The 22893-nt window shown below is 38.8% G+C and overlaps 1 pseudogene; it reads right to left on the bottom strand.

Annotated features, from left to right (window-relative positions):
- Nucleotides 1–5520: 5520 nt before the first annotated feature.
- On the bottom strand, nucleotides 5521–8555 carry LOC137834221 (uncharacterized; annotated as a pseudogene).
- Between the last annotated feature and the right edge of the window lie 14338 nt (nucleotides 8556–22893).

The raw sequence follows: 22893 nt of genomic DNA, 5'->3' as shown, positions 1-22893 counted from the left end.
AATATATTCCATATCTTGAAAATTCAAGAGCCTTTATGTCTAGTCAAAAGTCACATGTACTGACCATGTGCTTTTTTGCTCTATGCTGACGTTTTCTGTGCAGAGCTTGGACCAGTTTCCTTTCTTGAAGACTGAAGGTTTCTCCTTTGCTATAAAATCTGTTGCAGTTGTTTTCCTTCACAAAAACAACCAATTGGCTCATCTCTTGCAACATCTCTTTCTCTCCTTGTGTGTGTGCCTTTGTCTCATTCTGCTCTCATGGATTCCACTCCACTTACATCCAAGAGGATCAAAACGAGGGTTGTGAGGTAAGGAGGAAGGCTTGAGGGCTGGTTTTTAGGAGATAATGAATTAATTGAGAGGTATCGTTTTGAGACAAGTACAAAAGTGATGAACAATCCAAAAGTTGTCTCCTTTGATTGGTTGAAAAGCCAAAATCTGGACAATGTGAGAAGGCTTCTCAAGGATCAGCCGCTAAAGAGGTTCTTGGAGGTGAAGGGGAACATTTATCCAAATTTAATTCGGGTGTTCTACACAAATTTAAAGTTTGAAGGAAACAATCTTGTTTCACATGGAGATTACCCATGATGTATGGACTGTTGTAACTGGGTTAAAGTATGCTGGTCTTAGAATCAATAAAGGAAACATTGGTGTTGTGGAAGATTTCAACAAGATTCAATACTACAAAAGTTGTTTGAAGAATCTATAAGCTCAAGTAAGAACTTGTTTAGTCGGAGGATTGAAATTAGATGAGAGGGTGTTGGCTCTCATTGTCACTTGGATTCTAACTCCAAGGGGGAGCAACCATTTTGTTTTAACAGAAGAAGATCTTGTCTATATCTACTACATCATGAAGAAAGTCAAGATCAATTGGATTCATATCATCAAAGAGCATATGCAAAAGTCCATGAGGTTAAGTGACTACCATTACCCCTATGTTGTTTTAATTTATAAATTTCTACTCTATTTTGAAGTGAATCTTGAAGATGAAACCTCCGAGTTGGTAAAATCAACACAAGAAGTGAACAATGGTTCACTAAGAAAAATGGGTTTCACCAAGATAAATGGAAGATGGGTAAGCAAAGATGGTGATCATGGTGGTTCCTCAAGTGCTACAGCTGCTGATTTTGATGAAGAAGATCAAGCTGCTGATATGAATATTCACAATGAAGAACAACCTGCAACTGACTTTGATGCTGGAACAAGTGTTGGACATCAAAGGGATGGGATTCCCTCAATGTCTTCTTTTGAAAGATACATGGTGGATAAACTTGATAGCTTTGCTGAAAATCAAAGAAATCTCTATGATCTTTGTGTTACAAATTTCCAAAACATTGACAACAGATTCCAGAGCATGGACACTCACTTTCAGACCCTGAATGAACAATTTGAAGTTGTTCAGAACCAGATCTTTGAGCTGCAATATGGCAAGGATGACTGTAGAAAAAGAACCAGTTGAATGCTCGGGACAACCGATTGTTTTTGCTATGTGGAAGCTTTACTGCTCTTTCTTTTTATATTCTGTTTTATCTGGAACAAATTCTGTCTTATCTCTTCCTAAAGTCTATTTGTGAAGACAAATAGGGGGAGAAATTTGTGTTGTGTTGTCTAAAACTCTGCAAACTTTATCTGCTTAAGTGGTTTTTATTCTGTTGTTGTTGATGATGTTTTATAGTTTGAAAGTGGTTTTCCTTTTTGGCTGGTTTTCTCTGCTGTAATGGTTATGCAGAAAACAAGCTAAATGTGTTATTCTAACCTGCTGCTAAAGATGTTGTGTATTGCATAAGTTTTGTTTTCCATGAACTGTTTCAGATTCAAACAAAGTCCAACAAAAGCAACAAGGATTTGTCTTCATCAAATAGGGGGAGATTGTTGATCAAGAGTGATCAAAGGCTTTGAAGAATCCAAATCCAAGGCTGGGAGTTGTTGTTGTGTTTAGGATAGGATCTGGGTAGTTTATTTGTGTAATCACTATTTGTTGAATCTAAAGCTAATGTGTTTTAAAACCTTTTTGAGTTTAAAGTGTTTTTCAAACTAAGTGAAAAACAACCTGTTGTTTTGTCGAAACAACCAATTGTTTTGCTCTTAGGTATTTTTAAAAGGGTTGAAAACTGTTTTGGTTTGTTGACTTGCTGTCAAACCAAAACAATCGATTGTTTTGTGGTTTCAATCGATTGTTTCTTTGAAAATCCTAATAGAATTATGTTTTGCTAGTTGAGTGTGCTTTAAATGATTTTCAACTGAATACGCTCATCTATTAAATGCTTTGACCAATCTTTGAAAGCTATAAATAATTTGGTTATGTTTTATAACAAACAAGAAAAACATATTTGAGTTTTTCAGTTGAGAAAGATTGTTTTCAAGTTTTGAACATTCACATCAAGCTTTGGGTTTTCTCAAGAGAGAGTGGAATAGGATTACATCTGTATTGATTTCAGATTGTTCAGTAAACAAGTGTAATTCATTCTAAACATTTTGTAAATCCTGGTATTGTTGCCAAGGAGTGTTGTGTGCTCTTGAGGTTGTCAAGATCAACATTCTTGGTGTGTGTTGTGCCAAAGGAAGTGTGTTTCTTGAAGGGTTCAAGGTCACTTCTTTGGTGGTTTTGTGTGTAATCTGTTTTGATTGCTTAGTGGATTGCACAGTGGCTTCTGGGGACTGGATGTAGCTCTTAGTTTAAGAGTGAACCAGTATAAATTGTTTGTGTATCTCTTTCTTCCCTTAAACTCATTTAAATTCATTTGTTATTGCTTTGCTGGTATAAACAACCGATTGTTTCGAAGAAACAACCGATTGTGTTTCTGGTGCTTTGCTGTTTTGTGTTTTATAGCTTGGTTAACTGAATTTCTGATTGAGTTTCATACAAAGGATTTTCTTCTAGCTGAAAAAGTTTTCAAAAACCCCTTTTTAAACAATTCACTCCCCTCTCGTTTAAGGCCATATATTCTAACAAACATTGCCAAGAAAATGTAGTTTAGCATTTTTATGATGCGTTGATATAATTCTTAACCAATTATCACACAAATTCCATATTTTATTAGCCATCTGACAAGAGAATAAAAGTGACTAGTAGATTTTTCTACATGATCACACATAGCACATGTGTATGCACAAGGATACTTCTAAAGGTTAAGTTATCAAGTGTAGCTAGTTTGTTTTGAAACATTCTCCATACAAAAACAAAATTGGGGGTAGTGCTTTAATATTTCAAAAACTTATATAGATGTTATCTCCTCCTCAACCAAGTTATTTGTAACAAACTAGATGCAAATATCATAGTATAACCTATTTTTTCATCAAACTTCCAAATCCATTCATCCAAATTTTGTCTATGTACAATGGTTATGTCAAGTTTCTGTAACAATTCACACACCATAGACTTTCCATTGAAACCATTCCCTCCTCCACCTAAGTGACCAAATCCATTGATTCCCTTGCCAAGTACCTAACTCACATATCTTTATGTCTTTTTCGTTCAAAGTTAGTGTATAATCTGGGGTATTTTGTCTCTTAATGGTTTTTCACCTAACCAAGTATCATTTCAAAATAGAACCTTCCTCAATTGCATTATTATGTTGTCCATAAACCATTTTTCTCCTTCACCATAACCACAGGCTCTCTTAAGGTCCCTCCACCACATTGAGTTGTATATGCTATCCTTACGGTCCAATATTGAACGCCATGTGCCATATTTTGATTTTAAAACATATATCCGTAGTTTGCTCTCTTCCTTTCCCAATCTTCAAACCCATTGACCTAGCAAAGCTCTATTGAAACATCTCATATCTTTAATACCTAAATCACCTACTTTCTTAGGTTTGCAAATAACTTTCCAACTAACCCATGCTATTTTCCTACCTTCATATCCCACCCCGACAAAATATCTCTCTTGATTTTCACAATTTATTTTCATACATTATTTGGCATTTTAAACAAGGATAAATAATATAAAGGCATAATAGATAACACAAATTTTATTAAGGTGACCCTAGCAACATATATGTTTCCCTTTCCATTTAGCTAATCTCCTTTTAATTTTAGTTACCATCTCTTTCCAAAAAAAAAAAAATTCATATAGTTTTCCCTCGCATGATATATAAATGGGATATCCATGATAGGGTAATTAAATTATATAAAGTCTAAGTAACTTTGGTTGTTGTACTCCCAAACCTCCTATCTATCTTTGTCTCATGAAAGTTTATCTTTAGAATACTTTTAATTAGCACAATGTTATTAGTTTGTGCCTTACATATAAACAAGGTGTCATCTGCAAATTGTAACATACTAACCTTAAGGACATTGTTACCTAGTCGAATCCCTTGAAAAAAACCTTTTTTTTTTGTCTATGTCACAACTCCAACTAAGCCTTCTACCACAATAAGGAAAACAAAAGGTGTCAGAGAGTCACCCTGTCTTAATCCATTTTCTAATTTGAACTCCTCCGTAGGGCTACCATTTACTAAAATAAATAATGTTGATGATTCAAGACATCCTCCAATCCATTTGATCCATTTGGCACTAAATCTAGTTTTTCCATCATATAAAGTAGGAATCCCAATTTCCAGAGTCGTACGCCTTTTCAAAGTTCACTTTTAGTATAATACATTCCTCCTTCTTTCTTCTTATTTCATTTATAACTTCATTAGCCACTAGAACATTGTCTAATAAATCTATGACCTTTTGGAGAACACTCTGTAACCCTTTTGCTAGGATCTTATACTAATTTGTATATGCACCCTACAAGTGAGGGATTGGTTTATAATCTTCCAATTTTTGTGGGTTATCAAGTTTATGGACCCAACAACACTACTAGAAAATTATTAAATAGAAACCAATTTTAGAGTTGGTAGCTAAAACTTTGGTAGCTAATTACATACTAATTTAGTAACTATTTATCAATAATAGAAACTAATTTAGATACCAATAATTTTTTTAGTCTTTAAAATAGTATCTAATTTAGTAAATATAACAACTAATTATCTTTGGTCTCTAAAGTTAGTTTCTATTTAATAATTTTCTTGTAGTGCAAAAAATGAAGTATTAGTGCCCTTAGGTCATTTTCCTAGATCACTACAAAAAAACGTGTATAATGCGGCGGTTATTTTCGTAAAAACTGACGTTTTTAACCGCCGCTTCTTGCCGCCACAAAGTTTAATGTGGCGGTCAATTAAGAACCGTTGTAGCAGACGCCATATTATGCATTGTATAAAGTGGCGGTTTTAAGCGTGTAATTGACGTTAGTTATAAATGTCGTAATTTTGAAACTGGGTACACCAATTCTAACGTAAATAGTGGCAGTTTTAACTGCCACTTAATACGATATAATATGAATTTAATTTAAATTTTAATATTTATAAAAATTAATTTAATTTTGTTTTATAATTTGATTTCATAATATTATTTAATTTTATATTATAATTAAATTTCAGTACGTAATTAAATTTCATAATATAATTAAATTATAAGATAAATTAATTTTATAATAAAATTATACCTCATAATATAATTAAAATTGATAAATATAATAATAAGAAATGATTTTATTCATTCATTAAGATAACAAAGTTTATAATGTCAAACTAATCCAAAAAACAATTAAATTAAATTGTCAAAATGTAAATTTTATTTGAATATATTACAACTAATGTCATAGTCCTAATTCTAATTTGTCTTGTTGCCTCCACTTGATCCAATAATATTCTGGTTCAATGATGAAGTACGACTTCCATCATCCGGTGCCTGAAATTAATTAAAATATGTTTAGAGTTAATTTTCAAATTTTAAAAAATAAATGAATTATTTTAGAAAAGAGAGAAAGAAAAAATAACATGTGACAAATTAATTATTTAAAATAGGAGGAAAGTGAAGCTTGCAACAAAGAAAGTTGTAGATGGAATAACTACATAACAAATGAAATCAGTGTTATATATTAATATATCTAATTCAGGTAACAGGTAAGTGTCTAGACATGTATGCATACTCAACCTTTGTCGTTTCAATTTCAAATTAGGTAAGCTCCCATTGTATTCCTCGTTTTCAAAGGCCAGTGGACCTGCAAACAAATTTGTTATAAGGAATAAATTGAAACAAATAAAAAAAATTTAAAGGATAAATTAGTCACTTTAAAAAATAATCTTTCAAAAATACTTTAAAATATAGCAAAGAATTGGAATTAAAATTAAAAATAAATATTAATTATTGTTAGTATTATAATAGTAATAGAGAAATTTTATGTTCATTAACTGTCATTCATCATAACAATAATAATCCATCAATGGAATTAAATCATAATCCTAGATATTGTTGCAAAGGAAATGCAAAAGAATGCAGCATTTCAAACTAGTTTGAAAAATCTACCTTGGAGCCGTTAGGGACCAATTCTTGGAGTGTCTTAAGCCGCTCACTTATTCTCTCTCTTCTGTTCTGTGATACACTCGTACAAACATTCTATCAGCATTGAGCTTATATTTAAGTTTTCTTAATTTGCAATCAAAACATGGAACATATATGCGACATACATAATTTAACTTAGGTTTGAAGTAATTAAGCAAACCTTGGCAGCAACATTTTGAGGATCCTTGAGTGGGCTTCACTTTGGTTTTGTTGCTTTACTTGTAGTTGTGCATGGCTTCTTGGCATTGGCAGCTTGCATGGTCTCTCCCTATAAACACCAAAATCATTCTTCCATTCTAATTAATTTAATGTACTTCTTATGAACTAATGCTAAATAAATGTATAAAAAGAAGCTAGATGTGATTAAGAAAGCAATGATTAATACCATAAAATATCGCTTTCTCAAGACTAAATCTTGTGCTGCTGACTCATTTAGGCTATCACTATGGGCATTTGGTTCTGAGTATAGCAACCCAGAAGATGAACTTTCACCATGTTGTTGCTTCTCTTTTGCACCTTTGAACATGGAGCTATAGCAAGTAGCAATTTCAGAGCAACTGAAATTTTGGACCAGGCGCATGTCTGTGGTGCTTTTGGGACTAACATGGTTCCATTGGTCACAACCTTCATGCAAATTACTCTCTTTGGAAAACAGCCAACTCTGCTGAAAGCTAAGGAAAGACTCACTACCTTGCATGAGGTTGCTGAACTCATTGACTTTGAAATTGATCAGACCTTGCCAGAATCAAAATGCTGCATTATAAAATTATAAAATTATAAAATGTTGCATGTAAACACAATTTCACAGTATGAATGCATGAATATGTGTGTTTTCATGGCCAATTCACCATTATAAAGCTCATTAGGATGTTTTCACCTTTTGCATTTTATCAAGTCAGAAGAAAATTACCTCGGAATTTAGGAAAAAATAAATAAAGCTAGTGTGCATATGAGAGCACCCAGTTCTGGAGATAAACAACAGAATTGTTTGACTCTATTTGATGGTAGATTTTAAACCAATTTTAGGACCTTCCTCTGTTGTTTAAGGCTAGAGTATTTTTTAGTGGACTTCATTCACTTAAAAACCTCATGTACCAATTGATATAACAAAATTGAAAAACCATAAATTGGAGAACTTTCTAAAATCTAACATTTCCTTAATTAATCACAGCGACACCAATTTATTACATGCAGTGACAGAAACTGTAATCAACATGTAGCCAAATGACCATTGGTTTTGTCCACAGGCATCAGAAGATGAATTACTTCACTTAAGCATTGCCCACTACTCCATCACCAACATTTCTGCAACAAAATAAATGCAATTAAGCAACTAATTTGAAGAGGGAAGGATTATAAATAGCATGGCATCATCGCTGCTACAACGAATGGTTGCAATATGCTTCCAAATAGATTCCAGGAGGGAAAAGCTTTTAAAACCAATAACCTAAGATTCCAGTACCAAGCACAGTGGCTAGAAAGATCATTTGATGACCTTTCTACCATATCCACGTGTTCCTAAAATCTAACATTCAAATTCAAAAGCTATAATGCTGTTAAACAACACAACTAACTATATGCAACTCAAACCACTATTCTCAAATCCAGTTTAGATATTATAATAAAATACAAATAGTAAAATAAAACCTACAACAACCCTTAAAATAGTTACGCCCTTTTTCCGATTAGTTGCCTTGACCATGTCAAATTTCTCAATATGGCTTACACCTAGCACCTACATCACATCACAGAAACTAAGATACAATTCAAACAACTTCAAATTTCAAAGTGTGAACTAATTACAGAGTAGATTTTACTCTTTACCTCATAAGGATTAAAGTCACCATCGGAATTAAAGCTCCCTGTCACAGATGCAGCAGCACAGATAATCTTTCTTTCACTCCATGTTGTTGTCTGGGTAAACCTGAAAATCGACACCGAATTACATTTTATTAACCCTAGAAATGTGTGGTATGCGAAAAACAAATTAATTTGAACGAAAACTAAATTCGTTCTTCGATTCTTGCTAATGGATAGAGAGAGAGAGAGAGAGAGAGAGAGAAAATGGATGACCTGAGAGAGGTTGAAATTTTGGGACGGAGATTGTTACGAGAGAAACTCAATTTGGGGCAGTGCAGAATATTGGAGATTCCCAGAGCCATTGGGCGCGCCACTGCAACGATGCAATGTTATCTCTCTCAATTTATGTCTGAAATTTGAGATAACGAAATGGGGCGGTGAGTGAGGGTTTACGAAATACAACTGGGGAACGTTTGTGGTGAGGGTGAGAGGAAGGGTTTACGATTGCGGTGAGGGTGAGAGGAAAGGGTTTACAAAATGGGGTTGAGATGGTTAAGAAGAATGTGAAGACTGAAAGAGGATCGGGGCGGGAGTGAAGGTTTTTTAGAGGTTGAGTGAAAGAGGTACATTTTCAAGAATATCGAAGAGGGAAAAATGAAAACTTTGGAAAAGATTAAGGTTATGGAGGGAACAAAAAGCGGAAGAAATTTTATTTTGAAGGTAAATTGTGACGGTTCTAAATGTCACATTTCGAATGAAGATTATGGCGCTTATGAAAATGTCGTATTATACAGTAAATTGTGGCGGTTTTTAATAACTGTCATATTATAACCGCCACTATATACACGTTTTTTTGTAGTGGATTATGGAAGCATATAATTGCCTTTGTTATATCTTGATTTACTGTGTTCCAATTTTTCTTTAGAAAATTAAAATTATACCATATGGCCTAGGAATTTTATGAACATGTCATGCCCAAACTGCTTCCTTAATGTGTACCTCCATGAATACCCCAATCAGGAAAACATTATCTTTTATAGAAATAGTGGGAAATTTTGTGTTATCCAACATCAAGTTAATGTTCTCGCTTTTTTAGTATTTCATTTTAATTCTGTCAAATAATTTTTGTTTGACCTTATTGTGTTCCTCACACCATTGGTTATCAATATAGATCGTTTTAAACAAATTTTGTATCCTTATCCATTTTTTTATGCAAGAATTATGTCTTAAGATCCCCTTCCACAAACCATTTTACTTTTGCCTTCTACTTTTCCCAGGCCTCTTGTTTGAAGAGTAGTTTATTTATTGTAGCTAACACTTCCCTTCTACTCTCCCTATCTTTTATGTCATTCTTCGTCCCTATTATCCAACTCTTTTACTTTAAGAATTAATGTGTACTTAATTTTGTTTAGGTCACCAAAGGTATCCTTATTCCATTATTTTAGATCTAACTTTAATTTCTTTATTTTTTTCTTTCAAAAACTAAATATCATTTCCTTGCATATTAAAGTTGTCCCAATTCTTATTTGGGAATTTTGAAAAGCCTATGTGGGATTCCCAAACATCTATGTACCTAAACGGTTTTGGACCCCAATCAATTATGTTATGTTTAAGTATTAAAGGAAATTGGACTGGGATGGATCTTTCCATTACATATTGTTTACTGTCAGGCCATATATTCAACTACTCTCGAGCTACCATAATTCTATCTATTCTAATATTTTTAGTTTCATTAGTTTTATACCATGTGTATCTTCTACCTATCAAAGGGATATCTAAAAGTTCAATGTCCTCAATGAATTTAGTAAATTTATATATGGCAATTTTATCAGCCCCCTCATGAGTCACTCCCTTTCTCTTTTCAAACCTTCTAATTCCTTTAAAGTCTTTTACTACACACACTGATGAACATAATTTTATTCACATTCAATAACTTTAATCATAGGTTATTGGACTACAATAATAAACAAATCCATTATTTTAATTAAGATTCATATAATTGGGTTTATTTGGGTTTTAACTATTATTTTGTTAATTTTTTATTTTAGAGTAAATGGTCTGAAGGAAGTGTCTACCTTTTTGGATGGGCCAAATATGCAAAAATTCTAAGTTGCTTCTTTGAATCAAAACAAATTTTTGAGAGGATTTTATGTAAACTAGGACAAATTTTCTCACCTAAGTGGGAATTGAATCTTTTCCAATATTTTCTCCACTATTTTCTCATGATCTTCTCCATAATTTTCTCCACTATCTTCCCCACCAAAAGCGGTGCCTCCAATATGGAATGTAGAGGAGGTTGCTTGGAGCATGCTTATTTAAGGAAAGCCAGGGAAACACATAGAGGACACCAATGTTTCTTAGTGCAAAGTTGCTTCCTTTGTTTATTGTTTTGAATTTTTATCTTTGTATTTTTTCCTCTGCGTGGAAGGCTAAACCTTTGGTTGATTCCTTTGTAACTCCTCATTGAGTTCTGAGGTTCTGATCAATAAAAGTTTTGTTTTTCAATTCTCTATAGCAGTTGTTTTAATATTCTAATCTCTTGGAAAAATAGTTTTTGTGAGAGGTTGTACTTGAGCATGATTTTGAGTCTTCCTTATCTTAAAATTTGGTTTATTTAGTTAGTTTGCAATGTTCTAATTAAATTCTTGGACGCATGATTCAAGAGAGAGGAGATAAACATTCTCATGGAGTATACACATGCATGCAACAAAGTGGGTACTGATTAAACCAGTAGATGCATATTTTACTAGTGAACTTCAATTGAATCCACTATAAGAAATAATGATGGTAGAGTCCCCAAAAGAGCAACGCAAAGAGCAAAAGAGAGACACTACATGAGAGGCTAGTGTGGGCTTAGCGTCCCAATAGAAATGGAAGTTAATCTTTTGGTGGCTATGCATTAGAGACGACCTCCAATGGGACACAAATTTATAAGGTAGTGTTGGATAATCTTACATAAAGAAAAAATATATTATTTAACTATAACATAGGCTTGGGGGACACTAAAATAAATATAAAATTAAATAATTATTAAGAAGTGGACTTTAAGCTTAACCTAATCTTATAAAACCGACTTATAAGGTGAGGTTTGCACCCATTTATATACTATGAAGTGTCCTAATCTCTAGGAGATGTGGAATCTCCAACACCCCCCTTACGTTAAGGCTACCAACTCGTGCGGGGGACTATATATTATGGGTGGTCCGATAACGGTCTGATAGCGGGTGGCCTGATAAGACAAACAAACAATCGCTAGGATAGACTCGAAATGACTCTGATGCCATATTAAGAAGTGAATTTTAAGCCTAACTCAACCTCATAAAATCGACTTATAAGGTGAGGTTTGCACCAACCTATATAATGTGAAATGTCCTAATCTCCAGTCAATGTGGGATCTCCAACAATAATTAACTTAGCATGGGCTAAGGTGACAATAAACGTCCATGTCACCTTAGTGTCGCATACACCTACGCTAAATGTAATAAAATATTAACTTGCATCCACTTTGTGTCCTCATTCTATACGCTAACTTATTATTATTAGTTTAATAATTTTTAACTTGCATCTCCATTCTAGACTAAATATTATTTTGTCACTTAATTGTTTTTATTGCATCTACTTTGTGTCCTCATTCTATATACTAACTTATTATTATTATTATTTAATAATTTTTAGCGTGAGTTAAAGGTCTCCATTAATATTTGACTTTTATTTTTGTATCCAACTTGAGTAGACTTCACCCATGATAGTGACTTATTTTTTATAGACCCCGCATTTTGTTGGCAGCTAAAATGGATTTTTCTTGTAGTGATCGGATTGACGTATGTTCAATTTGGTTTAACTCACTGTTTGAGGATTGAAAAATGACAAATTTTTAGAGAACCTAAGAAGAACTCAATGATAGAAAAACTTGGAGATCAATCACTTTTTATTTATTATTTTAATCTCTTTCATTTTAACAAACTTGAGGTTGAAAAATTTGGTGCTGTCTAAGAATAGAAAAGTAGTTTTAAAACCGAATTCTCATTCTTCTTAACCCTCGAACGAGTGGTACACTCAATAATTCTACAAAATCAAGGTAAATAATAATTTAAATACAAATGGATTATGTGAAGGAAATTCAAATATTTTTTTTTCTGCGCTAAGAAAACAAGTGATATAAAAGGCATCAGTCAAGCAATGACTAATCGGATTATTGTGGTAACTAGCTAGAATTATTGAGACACAATGATAAAATACTGAAGAATGCGCACTAATTAGCATAGTCGATTTTCAACAATTCTGAGTAATAATTAATAAAGGCTTCATGATTGGATGAAGTAAATGCATCCTGCTGTGGGCACTATTTTTTTCTTAGTCAGCAAAGAAAGCGATTTTGATCAATAAAAGTGCCAGTTTCAAATCTTCCCACGAACCTAACTTCACAAATGGGTTTTAAGATTCAAAAATAGAAAGTCTCATAAAATATAAATAAAAAATGACCGCAAAATCAGACGCTAGCAGAAGGCAACAAAAGTTTCATTTGTTTCGTTTCATTTTCAACAAAATGGAGATCGCCTTTCAGAAATCACGTGGATCTTTTTCGTTCAAGAGATTTGTGACTTTAAAACTTGGTAAAATTTTCTTAGTTTTGCATATATATATATATATATATATATGAAATAAGAATAATTGTAGGGACAAGTAGAAAAATATATGTTGGGATGACACAAACAATACTCGAAGAAAATTAAAATTAATATTATCAATATTATTTATATTATTAATACTAAAAAAAATGTGTCAGAATTTCTTATATATAAAAGCTTTCATGTTAGATATCTCAGCTAGGCTGACACCTCAAGTAACAACAATCATGTGTTATCACATGAAAAAGTATTATTAAAAAAAGAATAAAGAAAGAAAATACAAAAAAAAAATATGAGGAAACTAGATCAAAAGTCATATGTTAAAAAAAAACGATATATAGGTAGACTATACCTATTCATAAAGAATTCTAAGAACAAACTAGATGGAAGCCTATTATACTAATGAAATAATTCTCTACGAATAAAACCTAAATTAGCCAACTTATCAGCACACACGCATTCCTTTCACAAAAAATATGAATTACCCTAAACCTGATTTTCCCATAGTAATTAAGATAAGTATTTCATCAATTACGAAGCATCCACGAAACATTAAACGCAACACAAACTAAGACAGGATTACATTCAAGTCACACATTTGTAAGCCTCGTCTTTTGAGCTTCCTCGATAGCATGTATAACTTCATAAAACTCAACAACCATAACCGTCTGAACTTCAAGGAACACAGAGAAAGGCACGAGAATTCCTTATCTTAGGTGTATTTTTATTTACTAAAATTAACTATAAATTTATATTATAATATTTTAATTTATCAAAATTTATGTGTATTTATATTTTTTAATATTAATATGTGTATTTATATTTTTTATTATTATTATATATGTTTATTCATATTTAATAAAATTAACTATAAATTTATATAATGATATTATAATTTATCATAAACTTAATTATATACATAATAATAATTACATTATAAGTTTATAATAATTGTATTTTTTTTAATTAGTATATGATAAATTTATAAATATCTTATAAATTATAATACATTTCTATATTATTATAAGCATATAATATTTATATTAATATTTTATACGACACACGTTTTAAAATGGTAATTTATGATTTTTAGTTGAAAAAGAAAAATAACTATTTTTATAAATTTTTAACAAGATAGTTTATTTTTAATAAATAATTAATTTAAAAAAGTTAAAATTCTAAATATTTATTGAATTAATTAGTTTTAGGAACATCATTTAATCAAAGCTACGCAATTTATATTAACTAATTAATTACGTATTAACTATAAGATATCATTAATATCAATTATTAAAAAAACAATTTTAATTTCTCATTTTTCAGTTATTATTTTTTCAAATAAACGTACAGGGGCAACCAACTTCATCATGTATAATATTTGTATTAATACTTTATACAATATATTTCTAAGATCGAAAATTTATAACTTCTCATTAAAAAAAGACTTCTTCATTATAATCTTTTAATAAGATAATTTAGTTTTAATAAATAACTACTTTGAAAAGTTAAAATTCAATTTTTTTATTAAATTAACTAATGTTAGCATCATATTTTATCAAAGATATTCGCAACAAATGTATATTAACTAATTAATTACATATTAATTATAAAATATTATTAATACCATAAAAACATAATAATAAATATTTGTATTGACATTTTATACGCAACAATTCTCAAACGGATAATTTAAAAAAATAGTTGGAACTGGTTAATGGATTAAACATTCAGATTTTAAGAAATAGTTGGAAGAGAGGAAACATATGAATAGATAGAGGACACTTCTTGTTCCTTCCGGTTGACCCGAAATGTCTTCGTGTACCTACGTTACTCCTATGTCCAGAATCCTTGCGTTTTGTACGTGTCTTTCCTGTGATGAACACCTGAAAACACAAAGACACCTAGAGATCGTTTGCACTCCGACGCTCAAGTCAGTACTAGGGTTAGGAAACACCGAAACTGTGTAACTGTCACTATGTGTGTTAAAGCGACGCAAGGGAATAGCGTACCTCGTCAAGTTTGTCGCCTTACTATTTATAAACTGAAACTAGGGTTTCCTCTTTACCCGAAATGGGCCTTTCTGATGGGCGGGTCCAACACTGTTGTTACCCTACACATAGGATAACCTAGCGTGTGGGGTCCCTAACTGGAGTGCAACCTCAGACGGGGTGACCACTTGGGTGCCTCCTAGTGCACCTGATCTCTGGGGTCACCCATCTCTGGGAGTGCCCTAGCTGTTTCGTGTGCCATGCATGCAGCTCACCCCTGGAATACGACCCTCACAGGTCATATCTTTCCAGTGGCTCTACACTTCGTGTTACGCTTGAACATGTCATCCACTCTACACGCATGGACCCTCGTGATCTAGGCTTCTCCCTTACTGATATCTGGGATCCACCTCTCGTGGCCCAGCTCTACTGTTTGAGTTCCCGATGTCCGATCTCTCCACACTGTCTAGTGCAAGTCGGTACATCCTGATGACTGATGTCTGACCACTCTTGACTCTTTGACGCACGTGCTTTGTGAGACACTAACTCACGCCGCTCGTGGGACCCGCTTATGTGGCACCAACATTACCAGTGGTCAACAACGCTCAAGGACTGGTCGGTACACTTCTCTTACTCTAAAGAAGGTTGTGGGTTAGTTACTTAAAATAAAGAAATGAAGAGTTAAAAGAGAAAAATAATTAGATGGAGGAGCACTTAAAGGAGGAAGGAGAAGGTTAACCAAAAAGTAGAGAGTTAAAATATTTCTAAAAGAGATTAGAAGAAAATGTTACTGTACCGCCCTGGTAGTCGGAAGTGATGACGTGGCATCAAGCTACGGTGTCGGTGTGTTGACAAGACGCCAGGTTGGCAAAAGGGAAAGAAGTCGGGGGGGCTCGTGAAGTCGCCAGTTATTAAGTTGGCATGTTCCGATCTCCAGTATACCAGAATCGGCGATCACCGGGTTAAAGATGAAGTCGCCAGATGTAAACTCAGGCGACCTAGTGATTGGAGATCGCCAGAGCAAGCACATCGCCAGAGATGAAGGTGGTGCAGATTATGAAGGCGGCCGGCGAGACCACTGGGAAGGTGTACGAAGGCACCCTAACTCGCCAGTTCCAGTAGAGATCGCACTCCCAAGTTAGCTATGCACTAGGCAGTACCATGCATAAGTAACTTAGCCAAAAGAGAGTCAGAAGCAGCGCCCAAGTCAAGGAGGCTCCAGATGATGGCACGTGTACGACTGTATGCGAGCCACGTGTCCAGGTCTGTAACTGCCAGGAGAGAGAAAGTGACCAGGTATAAAAGGGTTCCCAACGAACTTTCGAGGTACACACGTTCAGATTATACTCTTTAGGCTTGCGAGTTCTTGAGCATACTGTGAGAGAGAACATTGCACGGTTCCTTGAGAGTTCTTGAGTGTTATTGCTCTTAGTATTTGGTGGTTCGGTCACTGACTTGGGCGTTGGAGTGCGATCGGCCGCAGCGGCGCCGCTCTGTTCTTTTGCAGGTTCTTGAGGTGGATCTTGGCGGAGGACGGAGGTTGAAGCGGTGCACACGTCGATCCAAGTTTGACGAGGCAAGTTCCAACGTTCTGGTCAACAGGCAGGATCATCAGGCGCCCACCGTGGGGCCGTGTAAAACCTGTTCCCATCCACAGCGTGAGTTCTTGGAGGTTTTCGTAGTTTTCTGCGTGGTTGTGTGCTGGTGCAACCATTGTTCGCTGTTCGTTTGAGATTTGTTCAGTGATTTCGCGTTTTCCACCGTTCGTTCGGGTTTTTGTTCGGTGAAGTGAGGTTTTCTGCTGTTTTCGGGAGATTTGTTCGGTGAAGTTTGAGTTCTTTGGCTCGTTGTGTTATCCGTAGGAGAAGCGGTGGTTTCTGGTGGAGTTGCAGGTTTCTTTGGAGGATTCGCGGTGTTCTTGAGTTTTTTGCGAAGTTTTGCGAGGTTATGACCGATTGATCGCTGAATCAATCGTAGCTGAAGTAAGTGTTGTTCGCTGCATTCTGTGATTCGCCAAGTTTCATGAGAAAAATGAGAAGCAATCGTTCAAGTCCAGTCGCGCCCGTCGCTGCTGAAGGCGCCGCCGCCATGACCATGGCGCAGATGGCAGAGATGATGCGTTCGTTGCAGGCAACTGTGGAAGCCTCGCGCATAGAACAGGCGAGAATGCATGAGGACCTGGCTGCCTCTCGCGCCAGGAACGATGAGCTTAGCAAGGTGACTGAGGAGCTGCGTCAAGCTCTTCAGGAGCAGCAAGGGCGTTCTATTGCTGAAGAGGTTGCGCCGTCGTCGCCACCTCGTGTTTTTCCTATGCCTTTCGCTCAGGCGATTACTGACATGCCTATTCCTGCGAGTGTGGTTCCTGTTAAGGCTGTTTTCACCGGCGTGGAGGATCCTGAGGCTCATCTCACCACGTTCCATACGCAGATGATGTTGTCAGGGGGATCAGACGCCGTGTACTGCAAGATGTTCGTGAGCACACTCCAGGGAACGGCGCTGGAATGGTTTGTGAGCCTGCCTAACGGTCACATTACCAATTTCCAACAGTTCTCGAAGATTTTCGTCGAGCAGTACATCGTGAATAAGGCACCGCCCAGGGTGTCTTATGATTTGTTTGATATAAGGCAATATCAGGGAGAGTCCCTCAGGGACTACCTAAATCGCTTTGGGGCGCAGATGGTCAGATCACCGGCCAAAGATGAAGAAATGCTGGTCTACGCATTTAAGAAGGGCGTGCTGCCGGGACCATTCTGCGAGGCATTGATCAGGGCTCACCCCGCCACGTTTGCTGAGGTTAGGCGACTTGCGGTGGCCCACATCGCCGACGAGAGCGAAGTCGCCGAGAAGAGAGGAAGCGTGGCTCCCGCTAGGCCACGCGCCCAGACCAGGATCCAGCCACAGAGGGTGCTGGAGACAGCGGCGGCCAGAAGGGATCAGAGGACTCGCCATCCTTATGATCCAAGGAAGAACAAGGGTAGGGGCCAAGGACGCCAGCAACCAGCACGCCGGGAATACAATCGCCCGCCTAAGCACAAGTTTGTCATGGGTTTGGCGGACCTGATCGCCATTCCCAATATATCTGCTAGGTTGAAGGCGCCAGAAAAGGTGGGCGACAAGGTGTTGGGACCAAAGCCAGACGCCTGGTGTGAGTTTCACCAGGGCTTTAGCCATACAGTGGACTCGTGCTTGGCATTAGGATACCAGCTCGACGATCTGGTTAAGAGCGGGTTCCTAAACGACTATTTGCTGGATAGAAGGACGGGGGGCGCGTCGAGCTCCCAACCAGCAGGTGCTGAGGCTCAGCAGCACGAGATGCCCACGCACGGAGAGATCCACACCATTGCAGGGGGTTTCTCAGGAGGTGGATGCACCGCATCACAGAGGAAGAGGTACGCGAGGTCTGTGATGACGGTGGATATGTTTGAAGACCACTCACCAGAAGTGGATATTACCTTCACCAAGCAAGATCTTGGGGATGTTGTGCCTCATGACAACGATCCCATAGTAATTTCGCTGATAACAGCAGGAAGAAAGGTCCACAGGGTGCTGGTGGACCAAGGAAGCTCGGCAGACGTGATGTTTTGGCCGACTTTCACGCAGCTGGAGCTGCCCCTTGACCAGCTGAGGCCCTATGGAGGGTGCTTGTATGGTTTCGCTGGTGACCAGGTGGAGGTCAGGGGGTACATAGAGTTGAGGACAACGTTTACAGATGTGGCGGGTTCAAGAACGAAAAAAATCAAATACCTTGTTGTAAACGCTCCTTCAGCATACAACATCCTGTTGGGAAGACCCACGCTCAACAGGATAGGTGCCATACCGTCGACCCGGCACATGAAGGTGAAGTTGCCGTCTATGGAGGGGGTGGTGATCACCATCAAGTCCGATCAGAAAGAAGCGAAGAAGTGCTATGAGAATAGCCTGAAAAACAAAAGATCAGTGAGTTACGTGACAACCACCCCGCCTCCCGGTGTGAAGCCCAGGTCGACGGAAATAGAAGAGACCGCCGGAAGAGACGTGGAGATGGTGGATGCTGAGCTAGGGGAGGGGAATGCTGGTCCAAAGGAGGAAGAGGCCAGGAATCGCCCTGAGGAAGCGAGAGAACTGGGAATCGCCAGGGCGGTGATCGCCAGAGAAACCAGACCAAAACCCGTCGAGCAGTGGCTCGAGAGAGAAATCGGGGGAAAGATCTTCAAGCTAGGAAGATCCCTGGAGGATGAGCTCCAGGACCAGATCGCCAAGGTGATAGAACGGCATCTGGATGCGTTTGCATGGTCCGCTTCGGACATGCCCGGGATCGATCCCGACTTCTTGTGCCATCATCTGGCGATGGACAACTTGGTAAGACCAGTGCGACAAAGAAGAAGAAAGTTCAACGAGGAGAGGAGGCAGGCGATTAGGGACGAAACACAGAAACTCCTCGCTGCAGGCCACATCAGGGAAGTCCAGTACCCTGAATGGCTGGCAAATGTCGTGCTGGTGAAGAAGAGTAATGGGAAATGGCGCATGTGCGTCGATTTCACCGATCTGAATAAAGCTTGTCCGAAGGACTCATATCCTTTGCCAAGCATTGATGCCCTGGTGGACAGTGCTGCAGGGTGTAAGTTGTTGAGCTTCCTGGATGCCTTCTCGGGGTATAATCAGATCAAGATGCATCCCATGGATGAAGAGAAGACCGCCTTCATGACCGAGAGATCGTGCTACTCCTATAAGGTGATGCCGTTTGGGCTGAAGAACGCAAGGGCCACGTACCAGAGGTTGATGGATCGAGTACTTGCACCGATGCTGGGAAGGAATGTGCAAGCGTACGTCGATGACATGGTCATGACCTCGCCAGAGAAAAGCAAGCACGTTGCGGACTTGGAGGAGTTGTTCACAACGATCGCCAAGTTCAAATTGAAGTTGAATCCAGAGAAATGCATTTTCGGCGTGGAGGCTGGAAAGTTTTTGGGTTTCCTCTTAACTGAAAGAGGCATAGAGGCCAACCCTGATAAGTGTGCCGCCATCTTGGCGATGAGGAGCCCAGCTACGGTGAAGGAGGTTCAACAGCTAACAGGTCGGATGGCAGCCCTGTCTCGCTTCGTGTCAGCTAGCGGAGAAAAGGGTCATCCCTATTTTCAGTGCCTAAGGAGGAATAACAAGTTCGCTTGGACGAAGGAGTGCGAGGAAGCCTTCGTCAAGCTGAAGGAATATCTGGCGAGCCCGCCGGTTCTGTGTAAACCGCTGGTGGGAACCCCTCTCAGGTTGTATTTTGCTGTAACTAAGAGGGCGGTGAGTGCGGTGCTCGCCCAGGATCAAGATCAGGCTCAGAAGCCTATTTATTTTGTTAGTAAGGTGTTGCAGGGCCCCGGAACGAGATATCAAGCCCTGGAAAAGGCTGCGCTGGCTGTGGTATTTTCGGCGAGGAGGTTGCGCCACTATTTGCATAGCTTCACCATACTGGTGATGACTGACCTACCCATCCAGAAGGTCTTGAAGAAGCCTGACGTTGCGGGAAGGATGGTGAAGTGGGCGGTAGAATTGTCAGTGTTTGATATTAAGTATGAGCCCCGAGGCCCGATCAAGGGGCAAATCTTTGCAGATTTCGTGGTCGAGCTCTCATCCGAAGCGACACGAGTTGAGGGGGACGACTTCTGTTGGGTACTCTCGGTGGATGGATCGTCAAACCAGCAGGGTAGCGGTGCTGGAGTCATCTTGGAAGGACCCAACGGCGTGCTGATCGAACAATCTTTGAGGTTTGCCTTCAAAGCCAGCAACAATCAAGCAGAATATGAGGCGCTGATCGCCGGGATTTTGCTGGCCAAAGAGATGGGAGCCATGGTGTTATGGCTAAGAGTGACTCGCTGCTAGTCACAGGACAAGTAACAGGCGAGTTCCAGGCTAAAGATCCACAAATGGCGGCTTACTTGGAGTATGTGTTGGAATTGAAGAGTTCCTTTGCCTCCTTTGAAGTGGTGCATGTGCCCAGAGAGCAGAATGCCCGAGCTGACTTGCTGGCCAAGCTCGCCAGTTCAGGCAAGGGGGGTAGGCAGAGGACGGTGATTCAAGAAACTCTGAAGACGCCAAGGGCATTTGTAGCAGATCACCTGGTTCTTCAGATAAGCAGGTCGACGGAAAAAGCGGCAAGAAGTCACAAGTCTTTAACGCAAGAAACGTTGAGATCGCCGAGAATTAGAGCGTGTCGGGGAGAGAGGGTGAACATGACACAGGTCTGCGCTACCCATGAGCCAGACACCTGGATAACACAGTACAAGCGGTGCCTGGCAGATGGCCTTCTCCCGCTGGATCCGGCAGAGGCTAGGAAGGTAAAGAAAAATTCTAGCAAGTACACATTGATTGATGGCGATCTGTACAGGTTTGGGTTCACTCACCCACTCCTAGAATGTATACATGGCAAGAAGTGCACGAGAATCATGGCAGAGCTCCACGAAGGAATATGCGGAAGCCACGTCGGGGGTCGAGCTCTGGCCGCAAGGACTCTGCGTGCAGGTTACTACTGGCCATCGATGAGAGAAGACTGCAAGAAGTATGCCCAATGTTGCAAACAATGCCAACAGCACGCCGATTGGCACAAGGCGCCTCCCGAGGAGTTGAAGTCGATCTACAGCCCTTGGCCGTTTCATACTTGGGGAATCGACATCCTGGGACCATTCCCGCTGGCGATCAGGCAGATGAAGTACTTGGTGGTGGCGATTGAGTATTTCACCAAGTGGATCGAAGCAGAACCAGTGGCCCAGATCACCGCACACAAGATCGAAGGTTTCGTGTGGAAGAACATTGTGTGCCGATTTGGAGTGCCCAAGCGCCTGGTGTCGGACAATGGGACTCAGTTTGCAAGCCACCTGTTGAAGAAGCTGTGCGAAGGGGTGGGAATTCAACAAGTGTTTGCATCCGTCGAGCACCCTCAGACGAATGGCCAGGTGGAGTAAGCTAATCGGGTGTTGCTGAGAGGTTTGAAGAGAAGGCTAGAGAAAGCCAAAGGAAGCTGGGCTGAGGAGGTACCCCGCATAGTCTGGGCGTACCACACCACCGAGCAGTCAGGAACCCATGAGACCCCGTTCAGCTTGGTCTATGGGTGTGATGCAATGATTCCAGTAGAGATCCAGGAGAGCTCGCCGAGATTCCAGAACTTCGTCGAGGAAGACTCGAATGAAGAGAGAAGGCTGAACCTGGATCTACTGGATGAGGTCAGGGAAGAGGCGAGATTGAAGGCTGAAGCGGTGAAGAGAAGGATTGAACGAAGATAAAACTCAAAGGTGATGCCAAGACAGTTTAGAGAAGGCGACCTGGTGATGAGGAAAGCCCACCAGTACGAGATGGAGAATAAACTGTCGCCCAAGTGGACGGGGCCGTTCAGAATAACTGAGGCGCTCGGGAACGGCGCCTACCGCTTAGAGACATTGGAAGGAGGGGCGATTCCTCGCACTTGGAACGCCACGCACCTGAAGTTGTATTACAGTTAAGAAGCTTTGTAAGTAAAGACAAACACGAAGTTATATTACAATATCTCTGTTAAAACAGTTTGAAGGGGGCACTCTTTTTTCCCTAAGGAGGGTTTTTAATGAGGCCACCCAATAAAGAGAAGTTTTCAAAGTACAAGTTGTTTTAGATTGCGTGCCTGTTGTTTTCAGAAAGTTTTGAAGAAAGACCTTGTCACTTATATGTGACTTAAGGCAAGTTAAAGATATATTGCACGCTTTCTAAAAAGTTTTAAGTCCTCATCGTTTTTCTGCGATCGGAGGCATCAATTAAAGTTTTAAGTCCTCATCGTTTTTCGGCGATCGGAGGCATCAGTTAAAGTTTTAAGCCCTCATCGTCTCTCGGCGATCGGAGGCACAAGTTAAATTTTTAAGTCCTCATCGTTTTTCGGCGATCGGAGGCATCAGTTAAAGTTTTAAGCCCTCATCGTCTCTCGGCGATCGGAGGCACAAGTTAAAGTTAAAGTCCTCATCGTCTTTTGGCGATCGGAGGCACCAGTTAAAAGACCTCAACGCCCTCGCGCGTCCTGAGGCGAGTTAAAGACCTCCTCGCCGTCGAGCGAGTGCAGGCGAGGAAGAGCGAAAAGTCCTCAGTGTTTCTGGGGGCGA

Source organism: Phaseolus vulgaris, chromosome 5 (genome assembly GCF_000499845.2).
Source record: "Phaseolus vulgaris cultivar G19833 chromosome 5, P. vulgaris v2.0, whole genome shotgun sequence".
In the NCBI taxonomy this organism is placed as follows: domain Eukaryota; kingdom Viridiplantae; phylum Streptophyta; class Magnoliopsida; order Fabales; family Fabaceae; genus Phaseolus; species Phaseolus vulgaris.
Note: the sequence above shows the minus strand (reverse complement) of the source record. Positions and strands in the feature narration are given on the sequence as shown.